The 21,487-nt window shown below is 51.2% G+C and overlaps 1 protein-coding gene across 2 annotated transcripts in view; it reads left to right on the plus strand.

The window, feature by feature from the left end:
* Positions 1-21,256: 21,256 nt before the first annotated feature.
* P2RY2 (purinergic receptor P2Y2) overlaps positions 21,257-21,487 on the plus strand; it is a 28,194-nt gene continuing 27,963 nt past the window's right edge. The window contains exon 1 of one of the 2 annotated variants that reach the window (XM_090031783.1): positions 21,257-21,375. The gene's annotated coding sequence lies outside the window, so the exon portion shown is untranslated. The remainder of the gene's footprint in view (positions 21,376-21,487) is intronic. The other variant, XM_090031784.1, reaches the window with a different exon arrangement.

The following is a 21,487-nucleotide window of genomic DNA, read 5'->3' on the forward strand; positions in this document are numbered from 1 at the left end:
CACCCAACACCATGCTTCATGCAGCCTCATGATAACTCCCCATTCCTAAGCACTTTCCTTCATTGCATCCAACTCATAGCTTGTCTACAAACTGGGGAAAAAAAGAGGCCTTTGGCAATGAAGTTCGCCAGGCGATTTGAAGCCAGGCTTTGTCTGGAATATCAGCATGGGCACGGCTTCACTAGGGTATGTGTTCAAGCCCTGTGTTAGCTGAGAGGGGGTAAAATCCTAGTGAAGATGAGGCGGTTAGTAGTTTTCTCATGTGTTGCCAATGCAATGTTATCAGGAGTTAGCAGCTGAGGAAGCCAGGGGTGACTCTGTCCTATTCATACATGTGAAGGCTACACTCCCTGGTCTCTACTAAGGGTTTGTCTCATGCTGGTTGCCCTGTGCCAGCCAACACTAGGAAAGATCATGCCTCTTTTCCTTGGGAAAGCAAGTGAGGCAAGGTGGATTTGCCAAGTGTGATCTAACTAACCCTAGCTGAAGCTTTATCCAAGACAAGCAACACTACTTGAGCACCTCCTAAACCAGTTGGCTTTTACAGCATCTCTGGGAGCCCAGGTTGTAACCCCAGCCTGCCAAAATAGAGCTGAGAGGCTGCAACACCAGCAGTCTGATACAGTCCCTGGTTCCCACCTGGCTTCTCCCAGCTAAGCCGAGTTCACCCCAGTCTGCTCCGCTCTCCAGACCTGGAGATGTTGTGGGACAGGCCTGGGTGATTCCACATGCTCCTTCTTTGACCAGTGTCATACACCCCAGCACAGCCTGATTTTCTAAAGGCGGACACTGCTCACACCCAGAAAGCTTCCCTGAGCACATACTGTTTTTGTGCCCTGTGGCCATCCTCTGTGTGCAACTCGTTTCATCTGCACATGCTGTGGAGTGAGAAAAGATGAGAACAGGTCCACAGATTCATAGGCAATGAGGGTGGAAGGGACCTCAGGAGGTCACATCTAGTCCAACCTCCTGCTCCAAGTGGGACCAGCCCCAACTGCATCATCCCAGCCAAGGCTTTGTCTACCTGGGTCTTGAAAACCTCCAAGGATGGAGATTGCACCATCTCTCTGGGTAACCTGTTCCAGTGCTTTATTACCCTCCTAGTGATAAAATTATTCCTTATATCTAACCTTAACTTCCCTTGCTGCAGCTTGAGCCCATTGCTCCTTGTTCTGTCACCTGCCCCCAGTGAGATCAGTCCAGCTCCATCCCTTTTGCAACCCCCCTGCAGGGAGCTGCTATTAAATCCCCTCTCAGTCTTCTCTTCTCCAAACTAAATAAGCCCAGTGATCTGAATCCTGGTCCTCCACACCCACTAGAAAGGATGAGAAGGCAAGGCTAGGGGCATGATAACCTGGAAGGGGAGCCAGATTGCAACCCACAAGATAGCTACAGGTATCTCTCTTCCTCCCTGCAATACACAGTGGCAGGATTCATACAAATCAAAGCCTTTAGGGATGATTTTTTTCTGCAGAAAAATCTGCACCCTTCATCATACCAGTGGGCCTCCTTGGAGCAGTCAAGACAAAGTGGTTAAGCATTGGTCCCTTGATTCTCAGCTGAGACTGGCATTAGTTTCCTTTCCTGCACAAGTCTGTCTGCTCCATATGCAATGGAGGCCCCTAATGATTTTGCAATAAGCTGACAACCAGCTGTGGGATGCTAGCAACTGGCATTACAGGAAAAGGCATAGAGAGCTCCATCTGTCTGCCTTATCCCAAAGCCTGGGATGTGACTGGAGTGCTACACTCAAGTGTCTTTTTGGATAGCAAATACCGGGTCACAAAGAGTGAGGCACAACTGCAGCAAATGGCTGGAAGTTGAAGGGTGGCAAATTCAAGGTAGAAATTAGGCACAGCATTTTCAGCTGTGTGTGTGATTAACCACTGCAACCCACTGTCAATGGAAGCAATGGGTTCACCCTCTCCAGGGGGCTTCTTCCCATCATGACACGGTGCCTTTCTGGAGAGGGAGGCGTTGGGTCAAATACCATGTTTTCTCCCACGCAGCACACCCGAGAATATAATATACACCATGGTTTTGAAAGACAGTATGAAGGAAGGGAGATATTTCCTTGTAGTAGGTAACTGTGTAGCAGCAGCAGGCGAGCTGAGCCCACTCATCATCCTGTGGATCACTATGGATTTTACTTTTGGGTAAGGCGGCAGAACCTGCACTTACTGTATTTCTTGTATACAATGCACACTCCCATTTCCAGCAGCTAGGATTTTTGGGGAAAAAGGTGGTGTATGTTGTTGGCCTCTATGCAGGGATAACCGGGTGAAATCCTCTGGCTCATGCTGTTTGGGATTGGACTGGACAATCTCAGCCTCTTATCTGGCCTTAAAAATTTAGGAACCTGTAGAAACGCCCAGGCATTCCTGACAGCTTTGCCAGGCTTGAACTAGTGCTTTAGGGTTGAAAGACCACCCCATCCTGTTATGAGCCGCTCGAGTTGTCCACCTTTTTCTTTTGTTGTCAGATCCCAGTCCACAGAAAGAGTCCCTTTGATGTGAGTGGGCTTTGGATTTGGCCTGCCAGCCTCCATAAACAGAAACACAAAGGCCATTGATGTTTTAAGTGGTGTTTCCGTTATTTATGTTTTTCTCAACTCTCTGTGCCTGCTTCTAGCTCGTTCACATGGCAAAGGGACTTCTCATCATCCTAATTCCCACCCCCCTCAGCTGTCTGGCGCTGGCCGGGTTTGCAACAATGGAGCCTTTGGCCCGTGTGATAGCACAGTTATTTCCTCCATAGCTCACTGCGATGCCATGAAAAATAGCAACATCACGCTGCACCAGGCTTTGTCATTGCTATAGGAGGAACCCAACACTCATTCTTCCCCTCTGATCTTGGCATTATAGCAATGAGTCATGCATCGCAGTGGACATAGCTAAACTATGTTCTAGGCACATCCCACAAGGGATACCCCGGGCATGTCATGTCCACCTGTTCCCTCTCATGCATCCAACCCAGCATGCCAGAGCTTGGATTTTGAGGACATGGGAGATGCCCTAGATGCCTTGCCTGTGTATTTCTGGATGTGGGGTGTACAAGCAGGAGCTGCTGGATGGGGCATTGCTGCCAGGACATGCTGGGAGCATGGTGTGAATCTGCCCTGAGAGAGACCTGCGACAGGGAGCCTACAGCTCCTGTTACTGAGAGAGAAACACAGAGGCAAACTGCACCCAGGCAATCAAGAAGAGGGTTAGCTATAAAGGAATAAGCATCCAGAGCCCTTTAAATGAGACATGCCTCTGTAGCATGGCTATAGTATAATGGGAGAGTAACCTGGGAAGTAGCAAGAGAACAACTGCTCTTGCAAGCTGGTAAGCAAGGCACATTAGAGAGCACCCACAGGGAGTCACAGGACTGGAAGGGGCTGGGATCTGGGCATATCATCCAAGGTCAGAGCAAGAGCAAACAGCCTGGCCCTGGGAGCTGAAGGGAAAAGAGCCCTGCAGGGCGCTGCCTGCGGATGATGGGCTGTGAGCATGCTATCCCTGGAGACAGCAAGTGAAAGGGTTGGGGGGCAGCAGCAAACTAAGGCTGCATAGGAGTTTTCGGTATACAGCCGGGGGGCTAAAGGTTTAGTTAGGGCCAGAGTGCTTATTCTTTTTGTTTGAGGTTTGACCAGTGGTTTGGGTAGGACTAGAAAGGGGTGCCTTGCAGGTCCCATGAGTGCTAGGGGTCAGGCTCAAGGCACAGCCAGGGGCCAGGGAGCCCAGAGTTGCCCTAGAGGGGCAGAAACAGGGCTAGAGAGCCCACAGCATAGGGAGGTGGGAATGGGGACCAACAAGCCAGCAGCCCTAGGGGGACAAGGATTGGGGCAGGAACAGGGCCAGGGGGGCCATGGCCCAGAGAGTGGCAGACCTTGGGGCCAGAGGGATCATGGCCCAGGTAGGGCAGAGATAAAAGCCCAAGAGGGCAAGCCAAGGGCTGGAGCCCAAGGACCGAGGCCCGGTGTAGTAGGTCTAGACCAAAGGGACCAGCCAGGGCAGTGGGGGTGGAAGCAGGGATGGCTGAAACCCCAACATGGGAGTGGAGGTCTAAGGCAGCCTGGTGGTGTGGGGCAAGGTGCCCACTTAAGTGATGATGACTGGAAACTGGAAGAAGGCCCAAAGACTGGAAGAAGGCCAATGTGGTGCCGATCTTCAAGAAAGGGAGGAGAGTGGATCCGGCTAACTACAGGCCCATTAGCCTGACTTCTATCCTGGGGAAGATCTTAGAAAAGTTTATTAAGGAGGCCATCCTTGAGGGACTGGCCCAGGCTAACATCCTAAGGGACAGCCAGCATGGGTTTGTTGCAGGTAGGTCTTATTTGACCAATCTCATTTCCTTCTACGATCAGGTGACCCATCACCTGGACGAAGGAGAAGAGATTGATGTCATATATCTTGACTTCAAAAAAGCTTTTGATCTGGTATCCCATGATCACCTCTTGGCCAAACTGCCCAGTTGTGGCCTTGGCTCCACCACAATCCGCTGGCTGGGAAACTGCCTCCGTGGTCGGACCCAGAGGGTTGTGATTGATGGCAGTGACTCATCGTGGTGCCCTGTGACCAGTGGGGTCCCTCAAGGCTCTGTCCTGGGACCCATACTGTTCAACATCTTCATTAACGATGTGGACATTGAAGTCAGGAGTGGACTGGCCAAGTTCGCCGATGACACCAAACTTTGGGGCAAAGCATCCACGCCAGAAGATAGGCGGGTGATCTAGGCTGACCTGGACAAGCTCAGCAAATGGGCAGACGAGAACCTCATGGTGTTTAACACCGAAAAATGCAAGGTTCTCCACCTTGGGAGGAAAAACCTGCAGCACCCTTATAGGCTCGGCAGTGCTACGTTGGTTAGCACTACAGAAGAAAGAGACTTGGGGGTCATCATTGACCACAAGATGAACATGAGCCTGCAATGTGATGCTGCGGCTAATAAAGCGACCAAAATGCTGGCGTGCATCCATAGATGCTTCTCGAGCAAATCCCGGGATGTCATTCTCCCCTTGTACTCGGCCTTGGTGAGGCCGCAGCTGGAGTACTGCATCCAGTTTTGGGCTCCACAATTCAAAAAGGACGTGGAGAAGCTTGAGAGAGTCCAGAGGAGAGCCACGCGCATGATCAGAGGTCAGGAAAACAGATCTTATGATAACAGGCTGAGAGCCATGGGACTCTTTAGCCTGGAAAACCGTAGGCTCAGGGGTGATCTGATGGCCACCTGTAAGTTTATCAAGGGTGACCACCAGGATCTGGGGGAACGTGCGTTCACCAGAGCGCCCCAAGGGATGACGAGGTCGAACGGTCACAAACTCCTGCAAGACCGTTTTAGGCTGGACATAAGGAAGAATTTCTTTACCGTCCAAGCCCCCAAGGTCTGGAACAGTCTGCCAGCGGAGGTGGCTCAAGTACCTACATTGAATACCTTCAAGAGTAAATTGGATGCCCCACCAAGTGACGAAGGGGTTAAGGAGACATCCGAGGCCAAGCTGGCTCTGCCTTTTTATACCTGCCACCACTGCTAGATGTAAAGGAAGATGCAAGGAGATGGCATAGGTCAGTCAAGAGAGATTTTTGGCAGACCCTAGGATGCCCCGGTGGGCTAGATGGCGCCCTTGAGCCATGTGGTGGGCACCCCTGCCTTGGAGCGAATGAGTTCATCCTACAATGCTGCTTCTTTTAGACACACTCCCAAGGAAATAACTTTGGGCTTTTGCCCTGGGAAGCATGTTAAGTGCTGTCTTTCGAGTCAGTCTTAGATTCCCCCCAGAACTTGGCACTCAGTTTGACACCAGGACAAAACATTCTTCAGTGAATTGATTCTCTGTTTTTTGCACAAAACAGGTGCAAATGCAAACAGGTGCAAATGCAGCCCAGGCAGAACTTCCCCTTGGATTAACCACTGGAAAATCTAGCAAAATTAAGTATGTTCCAGTAGCTCCATGAACTGGATCAGGGAATTGTCCCCTGACTCAAGATTGCAATGCTAACACCAAGACATAAGAGCAGTGGGGAATGGGGATATGTCAGCAGGGCAGTGACCCCTCCGTTCCTTTTCAGCACTGCTACTTTCCAGGGTTTTCTGCCCATTGATGAATGTAACAAAAATAGATATGATGGAGATGGATGCAATAAAAATAGACATGGCTTTCTCACTCTGCTTCCTACACACATGCCGACTGTGTCTGCTCCAGAAGGACCGGCCCTGCTTTTTAAAGCAGCCCATCTCATTTTTCTAATCTGTCCCTCCGATTTATTTCAATAGCATTAAACTGTGCATGTGTGGAGTACTACATTTAATTTGATCTACCGATAGCTTTCAGACACTGGCAGGCCTGTTTCTAAGTGGTAAAACTCTGAAGACTGGATGCCGGACGGCACAAGTCAAATTGAATGGTTGTTGCTTTTGCATTCGCTGATGCCTCTGAGCTCACGCGATCGTAGGATGTGTCATCTGAATTGCACACCTTTGTGCAAAACGTTACAGTCCACAACTAATTTGGCAGCTTGTCCTGCCCCATGTCCTGAAGAAATATAACAGGAGACATAATAGCTCATCCTCCAGCTCTCAAAAACATCCTCTCTGTATCCCCACAAAAGGCCCAATAAGCCTAATGAGAGCAGTAGCAGTGAATTCACCATCCTTGTCTGTCTTCCAGGCAGAGAAGCCCCAAATTAAGGTCCATTGAATTAAAGCCACTTTCATTCTGAATGAGGGTATCTACATGAGAACTGAAAGTGGTTTAATTTATCCACTTTAAACACAAACTTGGATTCATTCCCCCAAGTAGCCACAACAGAAAAGCCCTGCTATAGTTAAAACGCCATCTATTTTCATGTGGCTAGTCTTACTTGGGCATAACCCATGTGGCTTCAGTTCACACCCCAGCTCTTCCCAGTGTTATTCTCCTTCTGTAGATGAATCTTTAGGTTATTTTGAAGGGCTGCAGGAAGGGAGGGAATTGCAAGACCCGTGTCCCCTTACAGCAAAACCCCTCCCCCTTCCTTTCATAATGAAGTGGCACCAACTTTGCGGCTACAGATGGAAAAAGAGTTTTTGCAAGCTGGGAGTGAGGTATCAACCACAAGTGCTGCAGAAGGATTTCAAACCATGGCAGCCTGGTTTATAAACACCCTGAACCCCAAGCAAGCTGGAGCAGGCAGTGATGACGAGTGAGTCACACCCAAACACAAACCAGCCCTGCTACAGAGAGAATTAATAGCTTAAGCTCGTTAACATCTGGATGAGGGGGTAGTCCTGAGCAGGCCTTTCATCTGATTTACACAATGCTCTGGGCTTGAAAGTGCCTTTGCAACAGGTTGCCGTTACAATCTGTTGCAATTGGGAGGTGTGTGTGTGTGCAAGTGTGTGCATGTGGTCGACGGGCCCTTTCCAGGGCTAGGAGTTTCCCTGATAGAGCGAGGACTGGATTCTCTTCTCCTCTGGTTGAGAGTCAAGGGGTTCAGCCAGACCCCATCACGCAGAAGTCACTGTCTGCGCCTTCTGCATGGTCTTCATTGGTACCGTGAGGCCTGCCCTCCTCCTCCCCCAGCTCAAGCATTCCTAGTGCAAAAACAGCCCTCTTTCACAAAAGCCTCTTCCTGGCCTGTATTTTGGGCATCATGCTTTCCTTGTGTTGTCACGCTACCTCAAGGTGCTAATTTTAGGCGGCCTAGTTTTGGGACAGACGCTTGACAGCTGTCTAGGTGGATTTACTGTACCTGACCCTGCCAGTGTTCACAAGTCACACCATAGCCAGCTGGTTCATGGTGTTTAACCCATTCCAGCCACTGCAGAGACATCCAAAGCAGTAATGCCCAAATGAAGGCAAGACGCTGTTGTCAAGGCTGGTCCAAAGCCCATAGAAATCAACAAGACAATGCTGTCATGATTGTAAGGCCAGCTGCATTTCTGTCCCCTTGTCCAATGATTATGAGACAGTTGTGCCCCAAACTGTCAAGGAGGATCTGGAGAGGAAGCAGGGGTCATTGCTTCTCCAAAATTGGGCTTTACAGATGGTTGGAAAGCTCACGTGTGTATAGTGGTTTTCAGTTAGTAGCAAAAGCTGAACTGAAACTGCTGAACATTTTCCTGGTTTAGGATCAGAATAACTCAGATGTCATCTTCCAGTCTCACCCCCTGGAGATGAAGGGCCTGAGTCCCCCTCTTGTGCCCATTACACAAAGTGAGCAGAGAAGCAGGTGCTGGCAATACCGGGGGGAGAACAGCAGCTTCCACCCATGCTTTGCGTTGATGTAGATGACGATTCGCAGTGTAGGGCAATACATAGCCATCTCTGGAGTGCCTTGCTTTGATTGGCAAGATGCCCAATACAGGGAAAAAACAAAGCTGAGGTACTACATCATCCATGACAGTACGCAGATTAAACCAGTCACTTGGTCTAACTGGATTCCAGTTGAAAGCCACTCTGGGGAAAAAATGTAATCATTATGGAGTCCTGGGAAGGGTCAAGGCTGCAGTCAGTACAGTGACACTCAGGGTATTGCTCCATTTTCTTTACGGACCTCTTAAAGATAGCCCAAAGCCCTGTGTGACGCAGCTCCAGAGCCTCTCCCTAACCGCACCTTGTAGCGTGGGGATTTCAAAATCACAGGTTATCCCAGATCCTGGGAAAGCAGCACAGCTGTATGGAGAGTACCAGGCAATGGAGCAAGACCAGGGTGTTTGACAGCTGTCTCTCCCACTGCAGTCCGTTCAGAGCTTTCCTTTCAAAAAATGCTTCACAAACACTGTCACTGTCACAGAAATCTAGATGTAGGCTCCCTACTATGAGTGAATGTAAAGCATCTGGGCGTCCCCGCCGCTGCTGGAGGTGAAGAGTCCTGCTGTCTTTGGGCAATTTCTGGGAGGGCTGTCCCTGGAGACGTCCTTCTGCGGTCCCTGACACTCGGGGGAGGACACACCTGCTGCTGCCATCCCTTAGGGTTGTAGCATTCCCCCTCCAATCCCTGCCTGGTGTGTATAGGTAGCGGGCCACAAACCGGTCTTCCTCCACTCTCTTGTTGGGTTTCTCTAGGCCATGTCCGTCAGGAGCGCAGGGATGCAGAAGAATACTTGGGATCCTCCCCCCTGCCCCTCCATGCAAGGCAGCGTGGTCCTCGCTAGTCCAAAGGGACGGGGGTCTCCGAGGAGCTGAGCACCCATCACTCCTGCAGGGTGAATTGTGCCCTATTAAGTTTCTTGCAGGTTCCTATCAGTGAGTAGGGGGAGTGCTGCCCAGCCTGAGATAGCTTTGAAGTGAAAAGACACCCTCAGTCATCACCCTGTAAAGGCCTTCTACTACTTCCAACAGCACGGCGTGCCAGATGGAAACACTGCCCAGCCCTCAATAACCAGCCCTCTTAGCCCTATTGGCGAGCAGGTCCGCAAGTATTAAACTATCAACCCCCCCACAGCATATGCATGCTGGGCTGCCAGATTAATTTTAACCAGACTCTCCCCACTTCCCGGCATGCTGTGTCTATTTGGGGTGCAAGGAACCAAGTGCAGTCCTCCACTGTAGGCTCCTTCTGTCTGCCTGGCCCCGACTGAGATGCAACAAAAATATTATGGCAGCAAGCCAGAGCTGGGCTTCTCCCATCTCTGGAAGAGTGCAATAAAAAAGGACAAATTTCAAATGCTTCCTTTACGGGTGCTCCTTCCCGAAATATCTGTTAGCTGTCATGCATGTCTAGAGAGCAGGCTGTATTTAGTCTAGAGAAAAGGAGACTGAGAAGGGACTTAATAGCCGCCTTCAACTCCTTGCAGGGAGGTTGCAAAGAAGATGGAGCTGGGCTGTTTTCAGTGGCGGCACATGACAGGACAAGGAGCAATGCGCTCACGTTGCAGCAGGGGAAGTTTAGGTTAGAGATTAGGAAAAACTCTCACGACGAGGGTAGTAAAGGGTAGTAAAGAGCTGGAACAGGTTACCCAGAGAGGTGGTGGACTCTCCATTCTGGGAGGTTTTGAAGACCCGGGTAGACAAACCTTGGCTGGGATGATGCAACTGGGGCTGGTCCTGCTTTGTGCAAGGGGTTGGATGCTAGATATGACTTCCTGAGGTCCCTTCCACCCTTATTTTCTATGATTCTATGTACAGCATCTAGCACGCTAGGGCCCAGCCTGGTTGCAGGCAGTAGGTGCTACTGCAATACCAAAGTGTTGTCGTTTCTGCACCAGGCCTGGCTCTGTTTTCTATCATTGGCCTCTACTTAGCCTTCTGAGAAAGCATGTGGCAGCAGCAGCATTTGAACACCTGGGCACACTTTTACTGAGGAGCTGGAATCTGGATTTAGTAGAATCAAACTCTGGTCTGATTTCCAGCTGGACAATGGTAACTGGACCATGGGCCTTAGTGCACTGAGTGCAGCCCCCAGGGTCCTCCCTCCATCCTCTGCTCCCCCTATAGAGACAGGAACCCACCCCCTCATGCCACCCCTGTGGTCTTCCAGCTCCCCCAACTCTGCACAGCTCACCCTTTCCTGCTCCAGAAATCCCCCAAAACATCCTGGACCGTGGCAGCTGCCACCACAGGGGCCTTTTCTTACAGCATGACATTAAAGGAATGAAAGCAAAACCAAAAGAACTTGCTGAATCAGGGAAACGCAGACAATTAGCTCATAAAGAAACACGGTGTTACACTCATTTTGCCTCTAGCAACGGGAGGAAGAACAGCTGTACCCCACTGCATGGGAATTGTAGCACGCGGGATGCCCCATCATGGAAAAAGGTGTGGGAGAGGCAACTTCAAACTCTCTCAGGCTGAGGGTGGCACTGGGTCTTGCTTTCTCTGGGCACCGTTTTAGGCGCTAGGCTAGTGGGCTAAAGTGTGAGTGGATACTCTTTCTTGCATGTCATTTAAACATATGCCTCAGAGTAAGCAGGACCTTTATATGATAAGAGACACATAAGAGTCTCCCAGTGAAAGAACAGGCTGAGAGCTATGGACTTCTCTGGGTAGACTACGGACCCATGAATGCTGCCCATCCCCAGAGCGAGGCGTCTAGGATGGGTGCACTAGAATTGAACTAAGCTGCCAGCGTCACGGGGTGGGGTCCTAGGAGCAGCCGTGATCTCTCCAGACACCCCCTACCTTGCCAAGTCCGAGATAAAGCACCCTCGTTCTCACCCACCACGTCTTTGATGTTAGGTATTTTATAAGGGAGGCTGTCTTTTTGTCCCCTTGGACACAGTGCTCTGGTGTATCCTGGCGCCTGTTCTGTATTGACTGACTTGGTGCACCCCAGCCTTATGGGCTACGCGTGGCTCCTACCACCCCTGTACTATGCCCCAAGCCTCGCAGATGTACCGGATGTTTTATGGTCAATGCCTTGCCGTGCCCTTATGGGCATCCCTTAACTTGTCTTGCAATTGCCCGTGCCCTCACAGGCTCCCTGGGCTTGTCTCACACTGGCCCAGGCCCTCACGGGCTCTCTGGCCTCTTTCACAATGGCCTGCGCCCTCACGGACACTCTCTGGCCCGCCTTAGGGCCTGCACCCCACAGGCGCTCTCTCACGGTTGCCCCACGCCCTCACGGGCGCTCCCTGGCCTCTCTCTTCTCGCAGCTGCCTGCGCTCTCACCGTGCCCGCACTGGGGCCTCCTCTTGATTGGGGCTCAGGTGGCCGTAGCCATGCCTGGCCCCGAACCCCCTCCTTGGGTCCCAAAGCGAGTACCCCCTGGGCGTCTCACCTGCACCCGCCCGTGGGCTTCTCACAATTGGCGCTCAGGTGGCCGCAGCCATGCCTGGCCCCCAAATCCCCTCCCTGGGCCTACAAGTTCCTGTGGGGCTCTGGCAGCCTCGGCCTTACCTGGCCCCCAATCCTCTGTGCCCCTTCTCAGGGCTGGGGTCAGTGCCCCCCCAAATGCTGAGCCCTCTCTGGTACCGGGGTCCCCACACTACCGTGGAGCCCCTGTGAGGCCTCCTCCAACCCCTGTTAGCCTCACCCAGTCCTCTGGCCTTATAAAACTACAAACAGAAAACTCAAGCTCTTGGGCTACAACATAAACTCCAAGCCAACTGGCTAACTCTCATTCAAATCCCTACCAGGGCTTCCTCCACCCGGTATCCTCGAGCAAAAACTGCTCAGGCCTTCAGGCTCCCCCTCAGCTTACTCCAGCAGCGCTCCCCCTTCCTCAGCGGCTAGCGAACTGCCTCCTTTATATAGGTCAGGCCCTGCCCCCGTCCGGTCAGCTGACCAAACTGCGGTTGCCCCGGCAACCAGCACCTGTACCTCTTGTTAGGCGCACTTGCCAGCTATCCGTCTCCTGGGTTGGATCTGGCTCACAGTCCTGAGGCAAGACATGTTTGTCCTGGCTGTAGGATAAGCTTCAGGGTGGACGAGGATTTGGGCCTAGGTTGCCCATTAAAAAGTGGGAGAACGCCATGCCTCCTTGGCTGGACTACTTTGACACGTACTTTGGGAACTGTCACGGGCCCTAGAGGCAGAGTAGGATCCGGGCCCCTGATGTGGCTTTGTATTTGCGAGCGCAGCTCTCTGCAGCAGCATACCTCTGAAGAGAGACCGTGGAGCAAGAGAGGGCCCAAGGAGGAGAAATGAGAACGGTCCCATCCGAAGACAGAGGGAGAGGACTGAGACTCTTTACCCTAGGAACAAGGCTAATGCAGGGGTCCATGCCCGACGTGCGATGGTCTAGGGAGATCCTACTACTTTTTTGTAATGAAAAGTGAATGTCACTGTGAGACCTGATCCCACCGGACGCTCTGGAGGCCAAGAAGACAAGATTCAGAAGGGCGCTGGACTTGTGTATGAATAATAGGAGTGCCCGGCATTGCCATCCGTTAGTTGCAGCAGTGGTTTTAGAAAGGACATGAAACCTTATGTTTCAAGGCTGAAACAAACTGCCTGAGACCGGGCTGTGAACCAGCGTAGGCTCAGACCACCCCATATTCACCTACCATAGGGTTCTTGTATGATCCCCTGTAGCATCTGGCACTGACTGTATTCAGAGACAGGGTATGGACTCAGGGTTGATTCAGTCCAGCTCCTATGCCCCTGCTCAGCGACACACCACCCCTCATCTATACTGACCCCTCATACGTCACAGGCCAAAGGGCTCCCTGGAAGTAGTTCCCATTTGAATAAGAGTTTATCTTTTGGAAGATAACCTCATTCCAGATGAAATATCCTCCCGAGCCCCCATCAGGCGCTCCAATGGTCCAAGCTGAAACATTTCACACCTTCTTTCTTGAGTCTGGATTTGCTCAGCCTCAGCACCTGCATCAGGCAGGTAAAACATTGGTAAAGTGGGTACCTTAAAATGCGGGACACGGTGGTAGAGTGGCTGCCACTGACATGGCAAGACCAAGGGACTCATGGAGTCGGGGGGGGGGGGGTGGTTACATACGGCCAAAAAACATAGCTCTCCAGCTGCTCAGTCCTAGGCTTCCTCTCTTATCAGGGCTGAATAGCTCTGACATGATTCACTGTTTTCCCCTCCTAAAACAACAGACTGCACCAGAAATAGGAAATTCTTTTGGCATGGACATTTGTCATCGATGCATCCAGCACAGCCATCCAGAAGCCAGAGCAGCGTTCCGATTCATCCTGGTTAATAACCTCTTTGCCATCTGCTAGTATTTGATTTTGAATAATTGATCACGATGCTTACAGGATCACAGCTATTTATTTCTTCTCTATATGTGCAATTAAAATCATTACATCCATTTAATGGTTGCTGAAAGATCAAGGGAGTTGATATAAAATTAAATCCAGCTGTCAAGTACCACCCAGGGGTCCAAATACACCCGCACAAAACAGATGGGAATGACAGAGGGGAGGAAGCAAAGCAGAAGCAAGGCTCAGGTGTTCATTCATGCTGCTGCAGTAAGAGACTTTGTCTCCATAACCCTAACCCTAACCTAGTCCATGCCCCAGGCTGTGTGGGTACATCCGAAAGCACTGTTCATACAGCGCCAAGGGTGCCTAGATCCTGGGTTATGCAGTACTACTGACCTGTGAACTTCTTGTCCAATGTCCATTCATTTCTCAACAGGTCTTTTAAGAAGCTGGTAGGCACAAGGATCAACAATGCTTAGTAGCTGGCCTATAAGGTACTTCCTGACACCAGCTGTCCAGAGTCAGTCTCCATGCTGTTGGAAATAGCAGAAGGCCCTTACAGGGTGTTGATTAGGGATGCATTTTCACTTCAAAGTTATCTTGGACTTCTACAGACACACCCTTACCTGCACTGTCCACACTGAAAAACTTCTGCCCCACATCTGGTGACAAGGTAGCTGACCTAACTAGTGGGGTGATAGAACATGGGCTTTGGTTTAAACCTGCCTATGAACAGTGTAGATGTAACCACAGCTCCTCATGCCATAAATCCTCTAAGGCCTTCCCACCATTCCTAGAAGGAACAGACCAGTCTTGACACATGGTATTTAGCTCCTGCCCCAGAAACAGCATAGCCCCACCGGTGAGACAGTTCCTGGCCACCCCCACTTTCCCCACCCAGCTGGGGGCTTGCAGTTAGCTGCCCCACTGGCCAATCAGGGCAGGGGGCTGGGAAAAAGTGGTGGGAAAGGGGGCTCTTTCCCAACCCCCTGCCCAAATCAGCCAACTAGAGCACAGCAGTTGTGGGAGGGTACATTTTCCCAGGCCCCTGCCCCAATCTGCAAATGGGGCTGGGAGGCAGCTGGCCCAGAGGCAGGACGGCTCCCCCCACCCCCTGGAGACCAAGGCCTGACTCTGGTGCCCCCTGCCAGCTCAAGGCTGGCACCCAGGGGAGCCTAGACTCCTCCTGGGTGCTGTAAGGGGGCCCAGCAGGGCTGGAGTAGACCTGCATTGAACTGCTCCCCTCAGGAGCAAGTCTGCTCCTGATGGCAGCACGTGTAGACACCTTGCTGGGTAAAGCTTACTCTGCAGTATTTTACTGTGCAGCAAGCTTTCTGGGTATTAATTGAACACGCCAGGTCCTCAGGCTCTCTCACTAGGAGTAGTAAAGCATTGGAACAAGCTGCCCAAAGAGGCTGTGGACTCTCCATCCCTGCAGGTTTTCAAAACCCAGCTTGACAAAGCCTTGGCTGGGATGATGTAGTCGGGGCTGGTCCTGCTTCGAGCAGGGAGTTGGACTAGATGTGACCTCCTGAGGTCCCTTCAACCCCAATTCTCTATGATTCTCTGATTGTCAAAGCTGCGTGGTTCCCACAACAAAGTACATGCTACATCCACAATTCAGGCAGTTATAGCAGTTGTACAAGGCACAAGAGCAATTACCAGAGATACAGGTCCTAGTGTTTCAGAACATGTCCTCCATGATAGAATAATACACAATTAAATATATTACTGGGGTTCAGTGTTTTCATCTGAAGCAGCTGATACTGCTCACTGGGTGCATCTATGCGTCTATGAGTTCATTTATCATATTTAGCTGTTTGGAAATGTAATCTTCATTGCTGACCAAAAAAGAAGAAATTTTCACCTCCCTGCCTAACATCCAGGGAAGCAGCCTGCCTCACCTGCATATCACAGAGCAACTCTCACAGAAGGACTCTGAGGAATCAGGGGAAAAAACTTCTACCATCTACGTGCCTGGTGCAAAATAAAGTTTCTTTTCTACCTGGGAGGCCTTTTACAATCTTTGAATTCTCTTCAGCCAGGCAAAGTTGTGTTTGGACCCGAAAGCTTGCAGAGAAAGAATTTTTTTTACTACTGTTTAGTAGGTCTGATAAAAGATATCGCCTTTAATCCATGAGTTTTGTTTGCCAGTAGGTACTGCACATTTAATTTAGTTCTTGTATAATCAAATATTAAATAAATACACAGTAACTAGAGTTGCTGCAGAGTAGTGCCAGTGAATGTCTTTTTAGCGACCCTGCTGCTCAGTAGCATAACAGCACTGCACAGTAGCATATTAGCACAGTTTGTGCTGTGATGTGCCATGTTTTAGGCTACTGGCCTAAATGCATTGTGCTGTGCAATGTTTTAGGCTACTGCTCATTAAGAGTTTTGTGTAGACACACATGCTGAGAAAGGTAAGACACTTCTTAGTTTTGATGTGCTACTGGTGCATGCTGGACAGGGCACCTTATCTGACTACACCAGGGGTAGGCAATTATTTTGGGCAGAGAGTCGCTTGCTGAGTTTCGGCAAGCCATTGAGGGCCACATGACAGGCAGCCAGGGCAGATAAATACTAATTTTCTAAATTTTTTAGAGGCCCCACAGGCCACATAGAATGGCCTGGCAGGCCTCATTTGGCCCGCGGGCCACATTTTGCCCACCCCTGGACTACACTGTGATACCTGTCACCTGATAATTGCCTGAAAAGCACCAGAAAACTTGTTGACAAAGGGAACAATTGGAAGCAGGAAGACTCATCTTTCAGGTCTTGGACTCTCTTATTTGACGTTAATGAAGCCAATAAACAAACAAGCAACACTGGTCCCATCAACTCCCTGCTTAAATATCTCTTCCTCTGCTGGTAGAAAAGAGTCAGCCTTTAAGATGGAGGGCTGTCACTGCCCAGCACCTCTGTTGGCAGCCAGATGAAAGTAGAACCAGATGCAAAAGAAAGAAGTTGGTGTGAAACTGCACTGACATTAAGTTAGGTTCCCAGATGAAAGGAGAATCCCACTCCCACCCACCTCGCACCTCCCAAAAAACTCCCATTGCTCTGCTGGATGGACAGGAGTACTTAGAAATCTCTAACCCTTCACAAGCAGTTTACAAGAAACGGCCAGGATGATTAGAAAGCCACTGGGGGGAAGCCTCATACTGGTTTTCCTGTTGCTCCGTTTTTGGTTTCGTGCACGTGAAAGGCTAGGGCTAATTATTTCTCTGTTCCTTCCTCCTTTCCTTTGGTCTATTTTTATCTTTGCTTGTATGGGTCTGTCATGGAGATGGTGGTGCGAGTGGATGGGAAGGGATAGTGGTGCGAGTGGATGGGAAGGGACATACTGGTAGTTGTAAAAGTAGGAAGAAGTGACTGCAGAGCCTCTGCAAAGCTGGCCAAGGAACTCAAAGAAAGGGATAGGAACTGCAGAGACTTGTGTTTCTTTTTCTGTTGTTTCTTTTCCAATTGACCACCAAGGCTTTCCAGTCCTGCCCTCTGCAGCCACAGAGAACAGCCTGTTTCCATCCCCTTTATAACCAGGCGTCAGGTATTTGATGGCTGCTCTCAAATCCACCCCTCAGTCTTCTCTTCTCCAGACTAAATAGCCCTCCTTCTTTCAGCCTTTCCTCATAAGTAAGTCTGGGTTCCCAAATCCCTAATCATTTTAGTTGCTCTCTGCTGGACTCCAATTTGTCCACATTTTCCTTGAAGCGTGGGGCCCAAAACTGGGCACAGTGCTCTAGGCAAGGCCCCACCAGTGCTGAATAGAGTGGGATCATCACTTCCCTTGACTGCAAGGAATGGTCCTGTTAATACAGCCCAGTATGCTCCTGTCTCATATCTAAATTGTCATCCATAATAACCATTGGGTCCTTATAAGCCACAACTCATGGTTGATTCTCAAGGAAGTGGGGCTTGCTTGCTGTGATGCTCATCCAGTACGTACCTGTGTGGTGGTGCCTGCCACTTTAAAACCCTGGAGCAGGCTGTGGAGCAGCTGGCAGGTGCAGTGTGACCTCCTAACGATGTGGTCATGTGACCGCAAGAGGACTCCTGGATTGGAGGATGGGGCTGGGCAGCCTCAATATAAACAGAGTGCAGCTGCAGTTGTTGCAGAGTTGGTGCTGGAGTAACATTGCCCAGCTGGAGATCTGCTCCTCCCACAACACCTCAGGTAGGAGCTATGGGGACAGAGGAGGTTCCTGGTCCTGAGGAATGACCTAAAACTACACAATGCTGGGGAGAGTGGTGCAGTGTGGCCATGAACACCATGTGCCCCTGGGGGCTGGGGGTGGGGGTACAGCAAGCTCCCGCAGGTGGAGGTGGCACCGTTGATGGTGGGAGCATGGCAATAGCAAGCGGGGAGGTCCCACAGGCGGTTGCAGCACTGTAGGCAGCAGGGGGGGCGTGACAAGTGATGACCAGTGGTCAGTGACCATCTGCAAATGCCACCAGCAGTGGCCAGCAGCAATCACGGACAGCCCACAGATGCTGCCGGCAGTGTCGGCACCTGGGGGGGTGGCAAGTGGCGACCAACCGCAGGCACTGCAAGCAGTATCAGAGGTGCCTTTTCGCAGGGGGTGCACTGCCATGCTCAGGGGGTGTACGTGCACCCATGTGCACCCCCTATGCTTCACTAATGGGTGGGGCTGCCTGTGGTGGGGTGGTCTCCAGGAAATGCTACACCAGTGCCTCTCTAGGGAAAGGTGAGTATGGGGTACCAGATAGCCTCAACCCCCATGGCCTGGTGGGTTACCCCATAGAGGGGAAAAGTGAGGGGTCCAGGCATGTTGTCAGACACCTGAGGCCAAAAAGGTGTAAGATGTAGCAGCCCCAGTGAGGGGGTGGTTTAGTAGTCCTGGTGGCGGGGTGGGGGGTGTGAATAGGCCTTGTAGAGTGGGGTCTGCGTGGGTGAGCCTGAAGGACTGTGCATAGGCTGGCCTTAGAGATCAAGTGATCTGTTTGTGGAGGGGCCCAAGAAGGCTGACCTGTATGAGAGGGCTAGCTGCTCAAGAACCAATCCAGAAAACCCTCAAATGGTCAATGCTGGGGCCAGGACCAGAATGGTCAAAGAGCAAGGAAGCCCACTGCAAGGGATGGCCAGAGCCAGGGGCCTGGAGTCATGACTGGTCTAGAGGCAAGGCCAGGGCCTATGAGGCCAAAGGTCCTGGAGAGGGCTGCTGCCAAGAGGGACAGGGGTCTAGGGAGTATGTAGCCCCGCATGATGGTGGAGGTTAGGCCACCTGACTAGGAGGGATCCAGGTTGGGGTCCCTCATGTCAGACTGGAATGTAATGGGACCCAGTATGGAGCTGGAGCCATGTAGGGATGCCATCTGTGGGCATGGGACATGGTATAGGGATGGCAGGGAGCCATGTATTACACCCTTGCATAGGGCTGTAAACGAGCAGCCTCTAGCCTTATAAACAATTACTTATTAAGTTACAACAAAGACGTGGCAGGAGAGACAGGTAGGCAGACTGCCCTAGGCGGGGGGCAGGTCGACGATTGGACCAGTCACAAGACAGCACCCTGTCACGGTATCCAACACCCCACATGATGGCACAGGTTAAGCCCTGGCCTTGCCTCTAGATGAGTCGGGACTCCAGGCCCCTGGCTCTGGCCATCCCTTGTGGTAGATGTCCTTGCCCTTTGGCCGTTCTGGTCCTGACCCCAGCCTTAACCAGTATCCAACACCGAAAATTAAGCTCTGTGGGCCTCGATCATGCTGTGCTGCCTGCCCTGCCTGGTCCATACAGCCTAGGCAGGCCAGCTTGTCCATCTCTCTGGGTGGCATTTGAACCTGACTATTCTAGCTGGAGACCATAAAAAACTCCTGGCTCTGATCATCCCTGCATTCAGCACTGCCCAGCAAGTCGGGTCCCCTAGAGCCAGGAGATTAAACATTAAGTGCTCTTTCTATTTGCCTCCCAGCCCCTAAGTTCTCAGGGTGCACTGGGGAGCCGGAGGCCAGTGAGACCCTCCAAGGAGGATGAAGGGCAGGAACCTGACTGGTTCCTTCCTCCACCTGTTGTTACTAAGCAGCACCAAGCAGCTTGGGCAGGGACCATCTCTGCCACTCAGCATCAGTTACCATGATGTCTAAAATCTGAAAGCGGAGAGTCACATGAAATAACATGACTCCAGGAGCTGGTGCTTTAGTCACATCCCAAGCTTCAGCTAATGTCCACCAGAGCTGGCAGCATCACAGAATGTGTGTTCACATGGGAGTGCATTCAACAGCTGAATAGGGTTCAAGAGCTGGGATATTCAGACACTGGAGGGTGCATTTACATTTTGCAAACAGCCTGGGGGCTGGGGAAGCCCAATTACCTAGAGACCTGACCAGGCAGGTACTCCTGGGTGCCCTAAATCAGTGGCACTCCTCACTAGACTCCTCATCAGTCTCAAGTCCTGCCTTGGATTTCTGCTTTCACTTGTTTCTTGACTATGGGGAAAATAACATAAGGGTAATACTTTTGTTGCAAAGAGCCCAGAAAGCCACAATGTTTCTGACACTGATTTCCTGTTTGAAATCTCTGGGCTTATATCAGGACTCATTGGTGAGTATGTGCCCATCTAACAGTGCCACGATTGCGTGGTGCCTTTACAACAGTGGGTCTTAACCTTTTTAGACCTGAGGCCCCTCTTGGAAAGCACCACTCTTAATTTTCAATCTTTTTTTGACTACAGAAAAATACTAGAGCAATTCTGGATTAGCCAGTCCCAGCAGGGCAGCATGGGTTGAGTACTCTGAGCTCCTGTCTGATCCAGCAGCTAACCTTTCTCCTGCCCTGCTGCGGTGTGTTCGCTCCTCCTGGGCATGCAGCTCCTATTTCACAGCCCTGCAGACAGTTTTTAACTCATTCAAATGATGTCCTTTTTGTATTTGTTTCCATTTTAAACTGAATCACACAGCCTGAGACCCCTAGCAAAACTTCTAGTTTCTTTTTACCTGGAGAAAAATAGGTGCTGTCTTATACAGGCTGCCCTACAGCTCCCCCCTCCCCCCTGTTCAAAATCCTAGATCTGCCCTTGCATGTTTTCATCCCTAACAGCATTCTTGAAAGGATCTTGGGCAACCCCCGGAGAATGAACAGCCAAGATGGCTAATAGCATCCTGGGCTGCTTTAGTAGGAGCATTGCCAGCAGATCATGGAAATTATTCTTCCCCTCTATTTGGCACTGGTGAGGCTACATCTGGGGTCCTGTGTCTGGTTGTGCCCCCCCAACTACAAAAAAGATGTGGACAAATCGGAGGAGGGCAACAAAGATTGTTGGAGGCTGGGGGACATGCCTTGTGAGGAGAGGCTGAGGGAGCTGGGTTTATTTAGCCTGGAGAAAAGAGGGAGTGGGGGGAGTGAATAGCCGCCTTCAACTCCCCGCAGGGGGGTTGCAAAGAGGATGGAGCTGAGCTGTTCCCAGTGGAAGCAGGTGACAGGACAAAGAGCAATGGGCTCAAGCTGCAGCAAGGGAAGTAAAGGTTGGATATTAGGAACAATTTTCTCACTTGCGAAGCGCTGAAAGCCCTGGCTGGGATGATGCAGCCCTAGTTGGGATGGGTTTGAAGCTGTGGCTGGGATGATGCAGCTGGGGCTGGTCCTGTTGAGCAGGGGGTTGGACTAGATGTCCTGAGGTCCCTTCCCACCCTCCTTTCTGCGGCTCTCCGGCAGCTGCAGCCTGAAAAGCACTGTGCAGGCGAAGAGCCTGGGGAAGCCAGGGCGGAGACAGGCGGATCCCAGCCCCTGCCTGGCCCCGGGAAGCAGCTGACAGCCCGAGGAGGTGGCGCTGGAGCAGCAGCTGGTGAGTGTGGGCTCCCAGACGGGCTCACCGGGGCAGGGGAGGAGCAGGGTGGTCCCTGGCACCTGCTGCTGCTCGCCCTAAACTTGCTCCCTGCTCCACCTGGGCAGGTGCC

The sequence above is a fragment of the Crocodylus siamensis genome, chromosome 1, assembly GCF_052110815.1.
Source record: "Crocodylus siamensis isolate JL-2025a chromosome 1, ASM5211081v1, whole genome shotgun sequence".
Lineage (NCBI taxonomy): Eukaryota > Metazoa > Chordata > Crocodylia > Crocodylidae > Crocodylus > Crocodylus siamensis.